Below are 21376 nucleotides of genomic sequence, written 5' to 3'. Positions count from 1 at the left end.
TGAGAGAAATGACATCAGTGCGTGTTGTTAAAATTATGTTTGGGGTCTGGGTGTACCAGGTTACCACAGCACCAGCAAAAATCGCTATGTGCTTCCTTAAGTAACGTAATTTCTTCACATACTTTATAACGTTAAAAATAACTTGCGCATTTTGGGCAAAAGCATCCCCATTACCAGGCGACACATGTAAATCTGCGCCACAATTACAATTTTTCGTGCCACCGCTTGATGACGATAAGGAAGGAGTGGACCTTCTTGGTAAAGAAGGCCTCTTGGGAGGAGTGGACCTTCTTAAGGAAGGCCTCTACCTCCCCCTCCCTATTACTCGTGCTAATATCTACCGACTTTGTGATCAGCCTTAATTCCTTAATTAAGTCCGAGTCGGTCTAAGGAGGCTCGACAGTTAAACCTGGTGTGTTTTCACCTTGTTTGGTTTTTTAGCGAGGGGTCCGAGGCCCGGCCCCCAGGATGTTAGATGTTGTTGGCTGGCGGGTCTACTTGATCTGTTTCACGTGCATTGGTGTCATCTCCGTCCGAGGTGGATAGCTTAAAATCTCGGTCCACTTTGTCCATAAGCGGGATCGGGCTGTTTGAAATCCAGTCATTTTTTTAACGGCTATCTTCATTATCTCGATGTACGGGATCGCGCCCCGCTAGTATTCTAATCCACGCACGAAGTGGTCTCTTGTACGAAATCCAAACAAGCATTAAGTACAATCAAACTGTCACCTTGTGTTTTCTAAACTGTTGTTGCCTCAGTAATCGGAGTTGAAGTAGTCGCTGCATTGACATCAACGTTTTCGTCACGAGCGGAAAAGTTCTCATTACGGGTTCCGAATACATGTTTTCTAATTCTGTAAAGACAAAACATTAAACAGTTATTTTACATATAGGAGAAGCCCCCATTCCGATTTTTGGACCGATGAACCGTTTGCCACCTTGGACGCCCCTGCTGTTCCTACGCTTCGTACCTCCCAACGACGTAGTTTCGCACGTCATCAACGGAAACCTGGTGGTGTTTCTTGATAATTACTTTTCGCCCTCTTGGTCATGTAGATCGGCAACCGCCGGTCCGCGAGGAGTTCGTTACCGGTCCGTATCATTTTCACGTTAAATGCTAAGTGGTTTTATTGCTAAATATGAGTAGTTTTTTTAAGGTCGGTCCGCGATAAAAATTGAGTTTCAAAAACGGTCCGCAGTGCAAATAAGATTGCCGACCCCTGATGTAGACCGAAATCAACAGATCTCACAGTCTTCAGTTTGGTGAAAAGTTCTTGGGCGATCTCACGGGTTCGGCAGGTAAAGATGCGTAGCCGTCGAAAACTTACTGATGCGTAACTGTCGAGATTTGGCTTTAACATAAAGCGTGGTAACGGAAAAGGTGAGTAAACGTTCTAAAGCCAACTTTCTGGTGAGTCAACTAATGTTTTCCGGGAGCCAACAAGTTATCAAAGCAGGGTGGGATCCGCCTCAAAACCATAGGATGTTTCTCAGGCATAAGGGGCAACCGGTCATAGTGCCAGATGCTTACCTTATGAAAATATCCTGATGAAGTAAAGTTTTGAAATCATGTACAAATGTTTTCCAGTCACGAAAGGAACGTGTACATCAACTTAACTAGTTATATTTTGTGGCAATGACACTAGATTAAAACGTTTATCTGCAAAATCAAAAAAAAGATTGCAGTTATTTGTGATGCGCAAGCCAAACATGTGCCGACGAATCAAAATGCAAAATGTTAAAATAGTCCCTCGAGGTCTGGTTTTAACAATAACTTTCTAATCGAAGTCCCAAAAAGTCCTGAAATTAAGCCAAAGTTCTTGTTACACTTAAACTTAATTAAACTAAAATCATGCCTGGAAAATGTAGAAAGAAACAGTTAAAAAATTGGAAAGTAACTTTCCTATAAATTTCCATTTTATATTTAACATCTTATTTAACGATGCTTATCATTAGATCTACTAGGGAAATTTTTTGCGAAAACATTTGTGGAAAATAGTAACAGCATGGTTCGAATCATTTTAGATTCAATACGACAAATTATCAGAAAGCACCATCCCAAATAGGTTTGTCCACATTTTTGTCTATAGTTGTTATAATGTTCTAGTATAAAATACTTGGTTCTGGTTCTCAGCTTTTGAGTGCTTCGTTCCCGGCTCGTGTCTCACTTTAAAGTCGTTTGCCGCAAGATGTCCCACCAGAGCAAATATTGTCTGTAACGTTCTCAACGTCTTTAAGTCATAAGGTCTGCATATAAAAATATAATTTAAGTGACATCATTGCGTTTTAGTATGTGTGCTATCACTAACTAAAGCATTAATGAGCTGACAAATTCAGCACACACTTTAATCAGTCTGTGTACTTCTTATTGCAAAACCTTTCGAAAATCGCATTCGCCCAAATATATGGCATCGTCAGTCCTTATTCAAATAGAATCTGGATCAGGACGACTTCTGTATTAGTACATCGTTAACTAAGGCATGTTTAAAGCCAGATGAGCATTTACCAGCGATATATTTAATTTCGTTCGGGTGGCTTGGCAGGCAAAAAACACACATTAGACTGAAGAAAGTCGATTGCACCTTCAATGTGATGGATAGATGGTTTTGTTGATTTCACCTTTTATTGTGGATCGATAAAAGTTCGTTTTTGTGCACACCCACAATCTATCACTTAGCCATAAACGTAAAAGTGAGGATTTTAATTATTTTTATCATTTGTGTTTGTGGCGTCATTACAATTCTAAACTCTTAAAGAACACCAATGGGATGTTGCCAACAGCGACGCGAAGAAGTCGGCCGATTCCAACCACGAGGTATCACTGGACCACCGTATTGATTTTAATGCGACGTCTGTTGTGGCCCGGGAGCCTGATTACAGGAACAGACTATTTTTTGAGTCATGGAATATTCACCCGGGGCAACACAATGAACTTCAAAACAGACGTGATGCTTTCAGCGTGCTACAGGCACCTGCTTAAAAAATTAGAGGCCCAATCATTCGTTAACGCGCGGTGTTTTCGTTGCGTTGTGACGTGCTTGCGTTTAATTCTTTTTTTTCTTTGTTTACCGAATCCACAAATCAGAACTTTTAAAGTCCACCACAAAGCATCATCATACGTTACTCAAGATGACTTCATTGTATCGACGATTATTGTTTAATATTCAACCATGCAACAACGTAAAACATTTTAGGTCCGTATGAAATGTGGGGAAATAATGTGGACCAAATACGACCTCCAGTTTCAAACAACAACTGCTGGTGTGAAATATTTGCGTTTAAAAACACGAAATTGTTGTACCATAAAGAGACTGACGTTGAAAGATGAAGCTTTAAAGCTAATTTGTTCAATATTTTGTTTTCAGCGGAAAATGTTTGCAAAAGCTCTTATTACCAAGACATCCATGATTAATCAGAAATATTGCTAGTATTCTACGATAACCAGGCAAACATTTCCGTGACAACTTGCGCCAACAACATGCACTGGCAACTACTTTACTTCCGACCTTTGGATTAACATTTTATCATAAAAACAAGTTACTGCAAATTTCAATGCACAGCAAATTCATATTACTCGTATTATCTTCAGGTAGGTTAAAGGGTAAAAAGTTGTAGCATCACGTAACGACTTTAGGAAAACTTTGTGTTTCTAAAACAAATTGCAAAACTAAATGCAAAGGAGACTGAATGCGAATATCCAATCAGCGTTTTGCAAATGTCTTATCAAGTTCGTGCACTGTAGGTGTTGTCTGTGACGTTGCCTGCGTGGAGTATGTGGTACAATCCGTTCAAACATCTACAAAGTTATGTTGTCATGCAATTAAAGAAACATTTAAAGCCCAGGTCCATGTATATGTCCGACACAGACAGTTGGAAACACAACGATTGGCATGACCAAGCGAAATTCGTTGCAAAGCGTACAACAAATGCAAGGTCGGATGCCAAAACATGCCATTTGACGACAAGACCAAGACATGAGAGATAAAATTAGCAATGCAAAGTTAAAGGAGGAAATGCGCTGTATAGGGTTTGCGTTTTAAGATTATAGCATGCTCTGTCCACAGGTTAGATTTCGGGACATTTTGCCGAATTGGTCACAATAACCAAGCTAACCAGAGAATTGTATTTGTTATCAGCGGGCAATGTTTACGAAAGCTTTTATTACCCAGACATTCATGATTAATCCGCGAAGCCGCTACCTTACCACGATGACAAGTTAAATATTTCGCGACAACTCGTTTCCAACGACAACCGGCCCTTAACACTGATTTCGGTGGTGACTTTTAGGTTAAATTCGTTGATGCAAACTTCAATACGAATGCGACTGAATTTTATTAAGCAATAAGACCCTTATTATATAGAAACACTGGTTTATATCATTGTACTTTGTGTGAATGGACAATCCGCACAACAGCGATCAAACTCACAACACGTAGAGCTGAGAAATGCATATTAGTATTTTCGCTTTCCAGTTTAAGGCATAAAGAAAACCAAGCACAGAGTGAACCTTACGCTAGTTCTGCATCAAAACCATCAAAATAAAAGTCATCAACATGAATTAGAAAACATAATTAAAAAAAATAACAACAATGGCCCTGTGTAAAACCTTTTAGGCAAAGATCACACTCATCTGTTGAAAATAACAAAATAAATACTGTAACAGTGGCGTCCTGATATATTTCCATTTTATATATTCTATACGATATTTACCAATTTACTTTACACATCATTTAATCTACACATATGATTGTTTTTATACACAAAAACTAATGGGTCCCCACACGCGCGTTTGTGCGGATTTACAGTAAACAAATGTTGCGGTGATTTTTAGATTCTTAAGGACAAATTTACAGAAAGCATTTACCCAACAATAAAAAAAAAATCTTGGTATTCTTTTTGCACCATTATTGTCATGTATGCACAAAAACATTAAAAAACGTAACAAATACTACAATCTAATTTCTTGCTTTGACCGAGATATTGTCGTCCAAGGTCGGGTTTTAAACACATTTTTTTTAGAAAACTGTAACAGTTGTGTTACAGACACTTTGAATTAAAAAGCAATTTGCTACCAGTGTATACATAACAAAACGAGTACCGTCGACCTGTAGTAACCTCTCAGGGTGCACACTCCAAACGACTGTTTGACCTTATGATACCATTTTCAATATCATGCCGTCCTGAGTGTTCAACAATACCATCAAGCCTAATTTATGCATGCCTTGAGTATTGATTCCTAAATTGATTGTCAACAAAAAACGCAACGTTATGACGAAAGAAAGTTCTGAACTGTGTTTGCAATACCTACTAGTTGACCTTAAGTAACCCTTGATCATGCGGCGGGCAACCTGACAACGAGCATTTAAAAACATTCATTTTGCAAAAAAGTCAAGTTCATTTTTTTATCTTTACTTTGATTAACAAAGTTTTGCTTGACATATACAAAACCGAGCAGTTATTTCGGTTTAAATCACGTCATAGGTGTAAAACCTTCGCCAAGACTAAAAATGTGAGTGATAACTTAATAAAACGAAATAGCATTGCTGTGCAAAACAGCTAATTTCTAATCACCGAAGCGACGTCTCGTAAAACTTCTAGAGGATCAAGTTTAGATTGATAACTAACATATGTCACTCCTTCTTTACCACACGAGCGATAAAACCAGCAATAAAAATTTTACGTTTCGGGGACCTGTGGGTGAACCGCTGGGTAATTCGGGGTTAAACTTCAGGAGGATCAAATTTGGATTATTAACTAACATCTCTGTAAATTTGAAGAACTCTTTCTTGACCAAATGTGTCTCACAAACCAGCGTTAGACAGAAAAAAGAAAAAAATACGGACAAAAACAATTTGTGTCCTCTTCGTGGAAGGGGACCCATAATTATAGTTTACTACCGTTTATATAATATATGAACACAAAAGCTCACCACTCTTATTCTTGACCAACGCAGAGAAACTGGAGCATGGAGAAGTAGAAGGGCAGATCAGGTCCTGCTGTCGCACTTGGGCGTGCACATAATGTCCTGTCAACAAATATAGGTGATTAGAAACGTGTTTTTTGTGCATTAAATAGAAACGTGTTTTTTGCGACCAATGAGCATTAAATGAGAAACTGTTAAAACTGGACTTTGTTACGTTATGCCGGTGACGCATACAGCACTAAGAAAAGATGATATTTTTTCGAATATATGACATAGTTAAGGTTTTACAATTCACTCAACTAAGTATGTTTCACATCTACCTCAGAGCCAGCGTGAATCGCCTCCGACCTAAGTCAATCAGTTTTCCTCTCAACGTGTGTCTTTTACCGCCAGGTGTCAGACCAGAGCTAGAATTGCCGGAAAAATTTGCGACAATGTCAAAGCCGTGAACGCTTTCTGCAAAAAAATGTTTGTATTGATCACATACACAGTTGCCTGTCGCGAATATTGCAAAAGAAATCGTTTGGTAGGAGGACGCCAGGTGGCGGTTAGTCAATATCAAAGAATCTACATGTAACCATGAAAGCAGTAAATTATTTTTTAGAGAAGAGACGTTTCTCGTCTCGAAAGTAACAAGTCTATATTGGCTGATAATACTACGGTAAACATCAGTTGATCCGGACTCGTTCGGACTAACAAAATTCGGATTAACCGATGTCGATCAGTTAAAGTCTGACCACATTACAAATCTTTTGTACCTCAAGTTTCGTCCGAATTATGCGATCGAAGATCCGGATTAACATATTCCGGTTTGACCGAGGTTTACTGTTTCAAAATTAATTCATATTATTTAACATGTAAATATTTCGACAGTAAATCTGTGAACACTCGACCATTCCTCTGTTAAACTGTACAAAACATGAGGGTGTTCCATCAGCGTCGAGTTATAAACAAAGGAAATATCAGAATTCAATATACGATACAGTTCCAAATTACTTATTTTATGGCTGACAAACCTGCGTACAACTACCGCTAAAAGTTTATGTATAATTGAAAGAGAGAGGTAAAACCAAATCTGATAAATTGAAACAACTTTACCCATTAAAAGTTAACAAGTGCACTGAGGCAACATACATCAAAGTTACAATACACACTTTTAAGTAATAACCACGTTGTGTTTGTCACTTGTTTACCATAATAATATCAGGCAACAAATAAACAAAGAAGATATTTTCCAAAATATGTTACAGCGTTTGAATCTGTCCCCATGAAACGTTATTTTTACACATACGCAGCTGTTATGTGCGGCATAAAATGTAATCAGTTTTGCCATATGTGAATGCTTGGGAGACCAGCTGATTCGGTATAATGCCTTTAATAGGCCTGGCGTACTGTGTATTATCGATAAGTATGCCGTGATCGCAGGTCTGAATCGATGCTTCAGGGCTGATCCCAGTATGAAAATATTCATCTTAGCTGCTTGATACGGACTGGCGATCCCCTACTACGAAGCGGACATGTGCAGCATACCAGGCAGGCAACGGTGATTGTGATCCGACTTTCGGCGGCTTCTCCACTGAGCCTGTGTAGCTCAGTTGGTAGAGCGCGAGTACCGGAAAGACTCCTGTCGTGGGTTCGAATCCCACCGCAGGCTAGATTTTTCTAGCCTATGCCTTGCCATATGTGAATGCTTGGGAGACCAGCTGATTCGGTATAATGCCTTTAATAGGCCTGGCGTACTGTGTACAGTTTTTCTTGCCAAGAAATTCAAAAACCCGATATTGTCTTCCAATTATGAAAAGCTCCAAAATTTACTTATTAACGATGAATTATCAATTCAGAGCGACGGACTTTTGGCTGACACAATATCAGTCTTAAATTGAGGTGCTCTTTTAATCTAATTTAAAAAATCGAAAAAAATCTAGTTGTCTAAGTCTAGCCAAGGGTAAACGTATTGTTTCTGTGTTGAACTAATATGTGGAGTGTAAATCTATAGCATTAAATAGCACCGTATATTATTACTGTTGTCCCGATCAAATCAACTGGTGCATTATGTGACGTCACGTCACGAAACATTCAAAACGTATAGATCTTTGTCAATAAGTAAAAATACAGTAGTGAATTCTAAATTAAATGTTCTGAAATTATATTGTACTTTCAGGCCATACATTAGCACATTAAAAATTCTGACAATACCAATCTGTTACACTTTGATTCATTGGAGTTTCTTGTGTGTTAAAGGAATAAAGGTCGACTAATTTGCATAAATTTCACCAGTTGGACTAAGCACTTTATTAAATGAGGGACGTGTATGGAACGTTCGTTCAGTGTTAACTACAAATTTCCCAGATATTTGAGGCACGGAAGTCAACAAACTAGCACAACTAGTTAAGTTGACCCAATTGTTCACAAAATAGTTCTTGTAACCAAAGATTATTTTAGAAACGCTATGGCACCAGCCAACAACACCAGCAGCGGATGCATTTAATCACAATTGAAGAATCTGAACAACAGCAAACTTAACCCGCGTTCCACCATCTACCCGCGTTCCACCATCTACCCGCGTTTAAAGATTGGACTATGGTCTCCATCACAACTGTTTTCTTGTGTGAAATGAACAACAACAAACTACGCACAACTTTAGTTTTAACAAAGATTATCGAACTTATCATTAAAGCTTTTTAAAAGGTAGGCATAAGTCTCGCCCAAAGTTGTATTTAACATAAGGAAGCCTAAGTAGGAATAGCGCTAAAACAAACTAGTACTCAGGGCGGATAAAACAAGTTTAACAGACGATTGCTAACAATTGCGTTGGCTTGGTCACTTTGAATTACCTGCCATTATTATTACATTCCCACAAATAAAATAGAGGTTTAACAAAAGCTTTGCTCAATTTTGATTGGTTTCCGAAAACACATGTGTTTTACACACACTCAATTGTTAGTTTACCAGGCACCTTGGACAAGCCGAGCGGAATTTCAATACACGCCTCAAGAGCACCAAGTGGCTGTTAAAAATATGGAAAATAAAAAGTCCTCCTTATGTGAACACGTTTTGGAATGCGACCACCACATTAATTAAAACGATGCCAGAATTTTGAAACGAGAACCCAATTGGTCTAAAAGGTTAGTTTTTGAAAGTTGCCTTATAAATTCAAATTCTAGTGTTCTAAATCGCAATGACGGCAAAAGCCTAAGCCCGGTTTTTCGTTATATTTTGCGTTCCACTTCCTTATCAAATGTCGGACACTAGTTACGCACCGTCATAATGTAGCACACGCAATCTTTCACGGAAAGCCTTTGTGTAATTATTTCTCGATTTATCCCGCTGCGCTTGTGCATTTTCGCTTGTGTGCTCGCAATATATCATTCATTGCCCTGAAGAAGCCCTACCGTTCTGGTGGACGAAGCGTTAGCTAAAACACAAGTTCTCAATTACCAACTGTATTTGTTTAGCAATACACCATTTCAACGACAGATTTGTTAGACACGCAGTTGCTGTTGTGTAATAAATGTATTACTTTTTTCTGCCGGTTTTCTTTTCGCTAAACAAATTTAGTACCCCCCGGAAAATTATTTTGCGACAGTTCACAAACAACTAAAATCGGCTGAAAGTGGTTTGCGTTTTGTCGCAGATTGAAGGCAGCAACAAAAACCACCATAGTCACACATTGTAATCACATTTTGCAAACATCGCAACTGTGTAATGCTTGTGTAATATTGCAGATTAAACGACTTAAAACGTACCTTGCATCCAAACACTCAACCAAGATCACAGAGTTTGCAGTCAGACAGTTTGTGGGGTTTCATGTCGCAATCCAACGGCTCATTTGTCCGGTCGGCATCTGTGCTTCAGGATTGTGTTTTCCAGATGACTTGGCCTGCAGAACAAGTACAGAAGTTTACTGCATAACTTAGTCGTGAAAATGCAAAAACTCTGAAGAGCCAGATATTCCTACAGCAATTTTCTTCCTTAGAAGTATTCTTAAAATAAAAATATTAGTATTTACCAAAAAGTGGATATCGTATGCCTGAAAATATTTCAAGGTTTCCCTTTCTAACTAATCTCACGAAGATAAATACAAAACTCACCGTTGTTGCCAATAAGTGCTGGCCAAGAAAAAATTCCACCAGGAAAAATGCCAGGGGTCGGTCAGGAATTGTGCCCTTCTATATAGTAACACTTGGGTGTCCTGTTACAAAGAGGTTAAAAAAATTACTTTAATCATGATATATGAAGGGTTATCAACGAGTGGCGCTCTGAACCCAATTAGACCGATTCGATGCGTCTCTAGTAGTTACTAGGAACTTATGTTATGTAAATATTTTGGCTTGGGATGCACGCCATACAAATTTCATTACGACACACTTTTCAGACGTATTTGCCACTTATATTTTGTGGAAGCAAACAAGCAAGTCACGGACAGGTGAACAGGAGAATAAACGAGGGCATGGTGCTTGGCACCGCCATTTACGGTCACAGTGTTCACTACGAGGCAAACACTATCAGGCAAAATCCTATCAACGTATTGTGGTAAAGTCACAAACAAAATCAAGGCGGATTAACGCGTTACATTATCAAAAGTCAATAAATTTCTAACATGGCCATTAAAAACCGAGAATTGCTCACCCAGCAGTTTTATTATAAATAATCGACGTTTCCACATCCTATACAAGGGGCCTTCACCAGGATAATGACATATCCAGCAAGAAGAATTTCTTATAAAGCGACGAATTGCAAACACCAACGCAAAAAATAGCGATAACAAGATGGTGCAAACTCGACTTCACGATTCTAAATTTTTATTTGAATCAACAAGAAAAACAAACAAAAAAAACAATGTTGCTGCCTTCAATAGACAAATAATTTATCCAGAACAAACAACATTTTCATCCAATCTGTCGCAAAAACTATTCGTTGTGAACTATAACTGAGGCTAAGATCGGTTAAGCAATTTGCATTTTTACTGTGTTTAAGTTACAGTGATGGTAAAGCAGAGGTGTCGGGCCGGGCTATCACATGTCAATCAAACAGGTTTGCACCCAGGGAGATGTGATAATATTTTAGCATGTAACGGAGGAACATGATAAAAACTTTGAGAACCACTACACAAGCCCAAATGAGCTAAAATTTTAAATAAGAAAGAAGCAACAACAAACAAACAAATGTTTAAAATTGCAGTCCATTGGGAATTTGTATTTGTGGAAGCTAATGCTACATAACTTTATTTTATTCAACTTCTGCTGTGTAAGCGTAAGCAGCGATCGCATTTTACTTACTGCCTGTCAACACACCTTTAACGCGTTGCGGCGTGGGTTAAACCTTCAACTTGTAAAACACAGTTGTAGAATCTTAAAGTTAATCAATAGGTATTGGCACGTTTGCATTATTAGGGCTTCCGTCTCTGGACAGAAGGGTCTGTGAGCAAAATACGGTCCTATAAAAATTAGGAGTTACTAACATGCGCCGTACACTTGTCAAAATCAGTTAAGGAAATATTTATTGCTCATGTTTTACATTTGCATGTTTATTATTACCGTCTATATGCGGTTAATACTTTGTACAAATTTCGCATTGTATATGGTTACGGTTTACTTTTAGTTTCAGCAGGGATCTCACTGAAAGCACCGATGCAACACCAAAATACAAATACCCTTACCCCGAAATAACTCTTTTTACAAAAGAACGTTTATGGAACCCTTATGATACTTTGACGGCGTAGTTTTTGAAAAATCTAGAAAGAGAAAATGAGCCTTTCAAGCACTTTCTGACATAGATTTAAGTTGCATTACTGTTATGCGCACACGACGTGAGCTTGGAACACGCTTAACAGCATTAGCAACGAAAAAGCAGACCAACCTTTTAGACAAGCACTGAGAAACTGGACAATGGAGAAGTAGATGGGCAGATCAGGTCTCGATGCTGCACTTGGTAAGCGCAGGTTGGTCTGTCCTGTCAACCAATGTAAGTGGTTAGACCCATTCGGAAAATTATCTCCCAATGAATTACACACGCGGGACAATAAAATATTTTGCCAAGCAGAATTTATATTGTACATATAAATGCGTCTGCAACCGACCAGTCAATTATCATGAGATTGTCGAGATCTTAAGCCAGCGCCGAGATTGCGATGTTAACGAACGAAACCAACGGGTTAAGTCCAAGTTTCAGGCTTGTACATTTGAGTTTATGCCTAATTTCGGACCCTCCGACAACTTTAGGAAAAATATCAAGCTTAATAAAAGCACCTGTATAACAAATGCGCTATACAAACTTTGCTCCGGTTAATCTGTCTTAATCCAAATTGCTTTACACTTTTCGATAGTTTTGTAATACAATACGTCGAATGCGCTCACATCAGGAGCGGAATACATTTCGATGTTGGTGTTTTAACATTAAGGGACCAGATTGGTCTTGTTAAGAACCCGAAAATAAGAGCAAGAAAAAGTTTAACATGATAACAAATTTCCAAGAATTTTTTGTCAGCGGCGTTCCTAATTACCTTGTGCTCCACAAACGGGTCACACACAGCAGAACATATTTACACAGTCGTAAAATTAATGATGTAGTAAAATCTTTTTCTGAAAACTGTTTTTAGATCGTAAGAAAATGGGAACTTAATAGCCTGGTTTCTGCAGTAACCCAATGAACAAATGCAGGTGATCAATTACGATAATAACTTGGTGAAACAACTATATGCTGTGAGACAATCTTTGCCTATTGCATCGAAACATAACTAACAAGTAAAGCTAACGCTACATAAATATAGCCTTATTTCTATTCAGCAAACATTTACTTACTGACTGTCAACTAACCTCACCGAGTCTCGCCACACAATCACAAGCAAAACCTTTACCTTAAGGTTTAAAAAAGTTTTAGTTTCTAAAAACTTATCAATGGCAACGGTGCCCCATGCTTTTAAAAACTTCGTTTCCTGTCATTGCGTAGGTAAACATGCGCATGCTAACTTGATAAATAATATAACATTCCTGCGCTAAAACAGCTGATTTCTGATCACGGTAAAGACTTCTTGGTAAAATTTCTGTCCATGAGTGAAGCAAGCCAGAATCATAAAGCACTAAATCTCTCCCTTGCGACTTCTGTGGCATGGGGAGGTTTAGTAAACGTTTAAAATTAGCATTAAAAAAACGGGCAAATCAAACATAGAGTTACAAAATCCTTTAAAATACTTGCACCAACCAACAAACTATAAAACTCCTGGATCATGTGCATTGGTAACATCAATATGTTTCAAAGAAATAGAGTTTGGGAAACCTGTGGATGAACCGTTGGCTCATTCGAGGTTAAACATTGGAGGGATCAGCTTTAAACAGCTAACAATCATGTGCGTAAATTTTAACTTCAGAAAAGGGACACATGAATACAGGTATTGAATTGGTTCGATGAAATCAAGTAAGACAAAGTTCATTGACCTGTAAAATGGAGTTTGGCTTTAGCATCGCCATATAAGGTATCGGTCCTCGATCGAGGCAAACACAATAAAACAGCGTCGTAAAACCACCGAAAACAGTCGCTTCCTGACAAAACTGTTAACACCACTTTGCAGTGGAAAACCAACAAGACTAAATTTAGGCAAAGCGGTATCTGCTGCGATCAAATTAGGCCTCGTCGATTTAAAAATTAGATTAGCCCAAAGCAGTTTTTAATGACCACATTGGTGACGTGATAGATGACAATAATTGGGTTGAAACAAGTAGCGAAACAAACATAAAAGCTGTTAAACACCGCCCGGGTCATACTGTGGCGGCATAGTGTTTACAAAAAAAACTTCCAAGCACGTCCGAATCAACTAAGCGCAAAATATACCTCACCTAGGAATGAATGCTGGTGATTATAGTTAAGATTGATTATTACGATTTGTTCCGAGAATAAAAAAGCATGTGTAAAGACATATCTAATGTTGTTGTTTACGTTAAATAAGACACTACAGTGTCATTGACATTAGCTTTATTGAAAAATCTGACAAAACTAGAAAGGTTTTCCTACATGTTTATACAACCTGCTGTTTATTAACAAGTTTTTGAATGGCATTTCTGTCCTACGTACACGACTTAAGCTTAGACATTCCGGTGTTTGGTAACGTCAAATAAAGGAACGTAAAATAACACGCTGTTACTGCTTTAGCAAATTAAATAACTCACCACTCTTATTCTTGACCAACACAGAGAAACTGGACCATGCAGAAGTAGAAGGGCAGATCAGGTCTTGCTGTCGACCATGGTAAGTGCAGCTAAAGTCCTTGCTGTCGCATTTGGCCAAGTAATGTCCTGACAATAAATATAAGTTGTTAGAAACGTGTGTTGGAATGTGTTATGTATTAAGTCATTCATACCGACTACATTACGACACAGCGTGTTTTTATAGCTAAGAACCGGAAAACTTACACAAAACAGAAAAATACAGTTTATTACCAATAATCGACACAAATTGCAAGTACCTTTGCCATCAAAGGTGTTTGGAAAGTCGCTTTCTAGGTCAGTTGCTTTAAAATTAGCAAACAGTCTTGGTTATTATAATATATGTTAGCATTATTCTCCATACACGGTCGCGATGTGATCCCCGAACGAAGCAAACACTAGGCAGCAAAACCCATCACATCGTCATAAAGTCACTGATAAGTCCTGACGGGTTTTAAAAGCACGTTACCATAAATAGAATATAAAAAGCGCGCGAAAAGCCACAAGACTTTGTGATTCCAAATTCGCTTATGAAGGATGTCACTGTCTTCTCTGGACAAATATTTCCGTCACACTTTACATTTTACATTTTTATGAATTGCTTTTGCAAAATTGATTTATTGCAAACTACAACTGAGGCTAAGGTCGGTTAAGCAATCAACATGTAAACTGTAATTTTGATTTGTTACAGTGCTGGTCAACAAGAGTTCTAAGTCGGGCCGGGTTTTTATGTCATGTTGGGGGTTATATGACAATAAAGCTGGCTTGATTCACGCCTAACTTTACACCTGTCAGATTTCGGGCTTTGTATTGAAAACACGCATCGGTTATTAAAAACACCCCTATCACAAATGCGCTTTTTAAACTGTGCTCCGATTAATCTATCTTAATCTAAATTGCTTTACAATTTTCGGTAGTTTAGTAATACGGTGCGTCGAAAGCGCTTACGCTAGGTGTCAATGGTTTAAAGAGGAATACAACGCAAAGTTGGTGTGTCAACATTGAGGGACCAGATCGGACTTGTTAAGAATCAGAAAATAAGAGCAAGTAAAAGTTCAATGATTGCGAACACATTTGCAAGACTTGTTTTTGACAGCGGCGGTGGTTTAGTTACCTTGCTCGACGAACGGGACAAACGACCGATCATATTTACACAGTCGTAAAATTGATAAAGTAATAAATCTTTCACGGAAAAGTAGTTTAAGAGCGCAACGTAATAAAACGCGAAATAAACTAGCTTGGTTTCGGCAGCTACAGGATAAAAACGCCTACAAACAACGGTTTAAAATTTTAACACATTAGGCATTGTTGGTTGGACTTAAACCCAAAAGAATTCTTGGAAAAACGGAGCTGCAAAAAAGTTGAATCCAACAAAACGTTACAAAATGCTTTAATATACATTTTAAAATGCAATAACCAACAAACTATGAAGCTTCTGAATCATATACGTTGGTAATCATGACCGTTTAAAAAACGTGTTTAGGAAACCTGTAGATACACCGCCGGGTAATCCGGAATATATACTTGGAATGATCAACTTCAGATAGCTAACAATCGTAAGTTTGAAAAAGTTTAAACAGAAAACTGCGTTGGATGTGTCTGCGTTGGACAAAAGAACTTCAGAAAATGAACCCTCAAATACGGGCATAGTATGTGTTCGATGAAAACAAGTAAGACAAAGTTCCATGAACTGTAAAATGAAGTTTGACATTCGCCTCGCCTCGATCGAGGCAAATACAATAAAACAGCGTCGTAAAATCATCGACAAAATACATTCGCTGCGTGAAGAAATTTTTTTTCGTTGGATTGAAACAAGTGGCGAAATAAAAACAAAAGCAGTGGTCGTTGAATTAAAAACCAGAAGACTAAACCATCAACAAATCGCTGTTGTTGAATTCAAACCAACTTTGCCTCAACATTCACTAATTTTTAACTTTGCTTGTTTTTCCTACAGCTGCCATCCAGCAAGTAGATTTTGGTAACAAATGCTCATTATTCGGTCTCTTATGCAAAAATCGACTACACAAAACTCCTTTTCACGAAATAACACTGGTACACATTGACCGTGTGATCCTTTGACGGCACAGGGTTTACAAAATATAACTTAGACGGCCAATGAAAACCAAACTTCCAAGCACTTTCGATTATACCCTAACTGAACCAAGCGCTTTGATGCATATTATCATTTCAGCATGATTATAGTTAAGATTGATTACTACATTTTTTTCAAGATTGAAAAAAGCATGTCAAGCATGGGTAATGGCATATCTAACATTACGATGTCATTAATATTATTAAAACATGTGAATAAAATAAAAGGGTTTCAAGGGTGTACAATAATTTATAATGGGTGTACAACTTTAATGGAGTGTATTAGGGTGACCCAGATTCAATAGTACAATTCATCTACAACCAGGTATTGCAATATGTTTACCTTCTGGAGTAGGCTAACTCGAGTGTACAGTACATGGTACAACATCTATCTCAAGTATATGCAGTTTGTAAGTTACTATGTTCTATTTTTGTCATCAAAACTCTATGTTTCTCTTGATATTCATTGAAAATGATTCTTTTTGCGGTATAAAGTGAATTATAACTTGCAGTTTTCACTAAATTATTTGCCACAAAACAAATGTTAAATGATTTACATAGTGTTCATCCATAGCCTTGTTAAGTCTAACTCGGTGTATGAATACATTTTTGACTGGTCAATCACAGTACGCCAGGCCCATTAAAGGCGTCATACCCAATCAGTCGGTCACCAAGCATTCACCATATGGCAAGGCATAGGCTGCATCGACGCTTCAGGGCTTATCCCAGTTATGAATTAATGTTCATCTTCACTGATACTGGCGATCCCCTACTACGAACCTGACATGTGCAGCATAGGAGGCAGGCAACGGTGCTTGCGATTCGACTTTCGGCGGATTCTCCACTGAGCCTGCGTAGCTCATTTGGTAGAGCGCAAGTCCCGGAAAGATTCCTGTCGTGGGTTTGAATCCCACTGCAGGCTAGATTTTTCTAGCATACGCCTTGCCATATGGTGGTGAATGCTTGGTGACGGACTGATTCGGTATGACGCCTTTAATGGGCCTGTAGTACTGTGATTCATACATGAGTGTGCCGTGATCGCTGGTCTGCATCGACGCTCCAGGGCTGAACCCAGTTATGAATTAATGTTCATCTTTATGACGGGTGTGTACAAGTTCCAAGTAAAGGTTCAAAGGGTGAACCATTTCAAAAAAAGTTTGGCAAGCACTCACTGGTTTAGACATTAGGATGTTGTGGTGCTTGGTAAGTACTGAAGTCAAACTATCAAAGGAACGCAACATATTGCGCTTATCTTTGCCATCGAACCTTCTCGGGTTTTTTCGTTTTAGGTCAGTTGCTCTCAAATAAGGGAATGTTTAAGCTAGGTCAAACTAATTGCTTTGTAATAAAGAGCGTCGAATCCGCTTTCGTCAGGTGTCATTGGTTTAAAGCGAATTACAATACAAAGCAGGTGTTTAAGGACCAGACAGGATTTGTTATGAACTCGGAAATAAGAGCAAGAAAAGTTTCGTAGAACTGGAAACAAATTTACAAAAATTGTTTTTGACAGCGGAGTCTTTAGTTTAGTGCTCCACGAACGGGACACGCCCAGCAGAACATATTTAAACAGTCGCAAAATTGATGGAGAAATAAAATATTTTCCTGGAAACTATTTTAAGAGCGCAACGTAATAAAGAGCGAAATTAAAAAGCTTGGTTTCTGCAGCTGTCAATGAACAAATGCAGGCATCAAAGACGATAATAACTTGGTGAAACAAAATAAGACGCTATCAGCTGTGAGATAATCTTTGCCCATTGCATCGAAACATAACTAACGAGTAAAGCATTAATACAGCGTTATGTTTTTCACGAAATTTCTGCTGTTTACGCGTGAAACAGTTTTCTCATTTTACTTACTGCCTGCTAACCAACCTCATCGAGTCGCGCTGTACTGTAGCAAGCCAAACCTTTAACGTAGTGTTTAAAACACAAGTGTAGATTTCTAAAACTTATCTATGAGAACGCTGCCCCATGCATTTACAAAATTCGTTTCTGTCATTACGAAAGGAAAATTGCGCATGCTAACTTGATAAATCACATAACATTACTGCGCTAGAACAGCTGATTTCTAATCACGGTAAAGACTGCTTAGCAAAATTTCTGCCCATGCGTAAAGCAAAACAGAGACCAAATGCTCTGTATTAACCGCTCATTTGTAAAACAGTTGATGCTTCACTCGTGATCTCTTTTCCTGGGAAGGTTAACCGTTTGAATTTAAACACCCCAAAAGCGACCAGAGAGAATCCCGCGCCCAATCGCTTTACGCTAAAACTAAAAAAGATACGATACTGAAATTTGCACACAATATTCTACGCTTTTAAAGCTTTTCAGCGCACAAACTTTCGAAATATTTTTCAGTTATTAATACGCGTATTTTGAAATTAATATTCAACGATATGAACGTCATAACGCCAGGGGTGCTCCATATAATGTATTGCAAAGTTTTCTCCTGAACACAAGCTTTAAAATAAGCCCAAACACAATGTTCTAGCAAATCGGAATCGTGTCCAAATATTAATAACAAGATGCCATATTCACCAAAATCATATTCGATGTGCGCTGGCCTTAAAAATTTAACGCAGCTCTTTGAAATTGACAAATGATAGTCCTTTCATTCATACCTTTAAAATAAGCCATCACTCGAGCTTCTAGCAACAAGTTGGCTTTGCCAAATTCGCGGTTAATAATTCATAAATAATATCCAAAATCCACCCAAACAATATGCGGTGTGCGCTGGCCCTAAAATTCACTGCTGCCCTGTGAAATTTACATATGTTATTCTCTACAACTATACCTTTAAAATGAGCCATCACTCGAGCTTCTAGCAAATCGGAGTCGGCACCTAATACGCAAATGAAAAGTCATAACCGACAACCCAAAAACGAAACAATTCCACCCAAACAATATGCGATGTGCGCTGGCCCTAAAATTCACCGCTGCCCTATCAAATTTACATATGTTATTCTCTACAACTATACCTTTAAAATGAGCCATCACTCGAGCTTCTAGCAAATCAGAATCGGCACCTAATACGCATATGAAAAGTCGTAACCGACAACCCAAAAACGAAAAAATTCCACCCAAACAATATGCGATGTGCGCTGGGGTGTATTCAACATAAAGTGCTTCAAAATACTTTACAATGCAACAAACTATAAAACTCGTTGATCATGTGCATTGGTAATAATGGTCGTTTTAAAAAAAAATCGCATTTGAGAAACATGTGGATCGGTTTCACGCGGGACAAAGTGATGTAAACATGTGTTAGGGCCGTATAATTTGTTCTGCCCAGAAGAATCCATCCTGGAGCTATAAGCGCGTCTGCCACCGACCTCTCTCGACTTTAAGTCGTGTACGGCCGAGTTTCCAAGCAGAGTGAATTTTATGTTGTTTGTGAGATCGTCAAGCCACTGCCGCAATTGCGTGAGCAAACCTACGTTGGTTGTCAGACCTGACTATACCAATTACCACAGTGAACGACGTAAGGTGCTAATTTGGCAACATATTGCTTGTATGGAAATAATTCGGTTTGACGTTATGGTTTGCAAAGCAAGGGTTGTAAGATTTGGCTATGTACGACACCGCATAAACAATAAAGGTACTAAGTGTAAGTAAAGAGGTTTGTATCGTATTTGTGTCGACTGCTAACCCAGACCTGTCCATCAAATAAATTTTTACCTTTTTGGAAACAACTGTACAGGAACTTTTTGCTTTCGGCCAATCTTCGACACAGTGTGCCTGCATTTCACTGCCTCGCTTCTGGTCGTATCTCATACCGAAGTTGTATGCTCCAGATGACCCACCGAGCAAGCATCTCGAGATATTCAAAATATTGCCAAGATTCAGGCTGAACAAAAACATTGTTTAAGCATCGTTTCTTTTGACAAGTTTAGTGCAAATCGTACAAGTTTCCAGGCAAAAGAATAACTTGACATTAGTTTGCCACCACAATTATCACTAATACGAACAAGAACTTGACAAAGCACTAAAAAAGGAATATCCTGCAGCAGATGCTGGCAAAAACTTGTTTTTACTTTTATTTTCAATCTTACGAGTATAAATAAAAATCTCACCATTGTTGTTCCTAAATGTTGAACGACACATGAACTGAACCACGGAAAGTACAGGGGAAAACTAAGCCTCGTGGTTGTATATAGCTGATGTTCTGTGAAAATGAAGTCAATGGTCAAAAATCTCGATGCATCGCATCAAAAATTCAACAACCAAATAATTTGTAAATAGTAAAAAGAAAAAAAAATTAATACCCGGACGTGGAACTTTGTGCAAACTTATATGGAGCTTGAGTAAACATCATGGAAAAATATTGTTAAGATCTGAGTATTCAATCCAATCACCGTTAAGAAAGCGGCATCTTGAAAATTGTTTTTATCAATAACACTCACGCACTCTACGACCACAAAACACTGCGGTTTTGGAACGTTTTATCGCTGTGTTTGTGCCAGCAAGCACCCCATAGTTGTCACAGTTTTTCAGTCACGTGTTCAAAAAAGTGTTAAAGATTACGTAAAATATTCATTAACACTTTTTTGAATGCGTGATTGTCCTGCAGAAAAACTGAATAAACTGCCAACTATACCGTTTTTTCACCTTTAATTAAGTATACGTGTATCAATACAAAAGCTCACCATTGTTGTGTTTGCGTGCTGACCGACACAGAACTGAACAACGAAAAGTACACGGACAGACCAGGACTTGTCGTACATCTGATTCCAATTTTAAAAAGCAGCATCTTGAGTTTTTATCTTTAGGTGATGAATTAGATTATAAGTGTATTTAACACACCCATGCACTCTTATACTATTTTAAAACGTTTTGTCACCGTGTTTATGCTAGCATTTGGGGTGATAACTTGTTGCTGTACTTTATTAACAATGATTGCAAAAGCATTTTAGCCAACACAAATTGCAAAGTTCAACAAATTGGCAAAATTGAAAACAAATTAGGTTTGAACACAATTAACAAATCTACAAATCTATATTAGTTCAAAGACAGTTCATTAACCATGGAACTGGCAAATGTGTTTGTGCTTTTTGATCAAAAAACGTCAATATGTCAGTTTGCCTTATTTTACATTGCACAGCTGTTCGAAACTTCTATGTTCCGATAAAGCAAGTTCATATCAGCATAAACTTTATACTATTTTG

The 21376-nt window shown here is 38.2% G+C and overlaps 1 long non-coding RNA gene across 4 annotated transcripts; it reads right to left on the bottom strand.

The window, feature by feature from the left end:
* Nucleotides 1-3: 3 nt before the first annotated feature.
* Nucleotides 4-21166, bottom strand: LOC145224405 (uncharacterized). Of its 4 annotated transcripts, XR_013859642.1 has the most exons (12): nucleotides 20858-21166; nucleotides 20285-20376; nucleotides 19890-20058; nucleotides 14086-14211; nucleotides 11783-11875; nucleotides 10015-10115; nucleotides 9670-9803; nucleotides 6244-6379; nucleotides 5930-6025; nucleotides 2118-2247; nucleotides 730-1660; nucleotides 4-586 (listed from the first exon to the last, which is right to left on the bottom strand). It is a non-coding gene; the product is annotated as an uncharacterized LOC145224405 (long non-coding RNA). The 4 variants fall into 4 exon arrangements; XR_013859641.1 differs by having other exon boundaries at nucleotides 4-1660; XR_013859643.1 differs by lacking the exons at nucleotides 4-586; nucleotides 730-1660 and having other exon boundaries at nucleotides 1971-2247.
* Between the last annotated feature and the right edge of the window lie 210 nt (nucleotides 21167-21376).

Source organism: Phallusia mammillata, chromosome 4, assembly GCF_965637545.1.
Source record: "Phallusia mammillata chromosome 4, kaPhaMamm4.hap1.1, whole genome shotgun sequence".
Taxonomy (NCBI): domain Eukaryota; kingdom Metazoa; phylum Chordata; class Ascidiacea; order Phlebobranchia; family Ascidiidae; genus Phallusia; species Phallusia mammillata.
The sequence above is the reverse complement of the archived record's forward strand: the minus strand, read 5'-3'. Positions and strand labels throughout refer to the sequence as shown.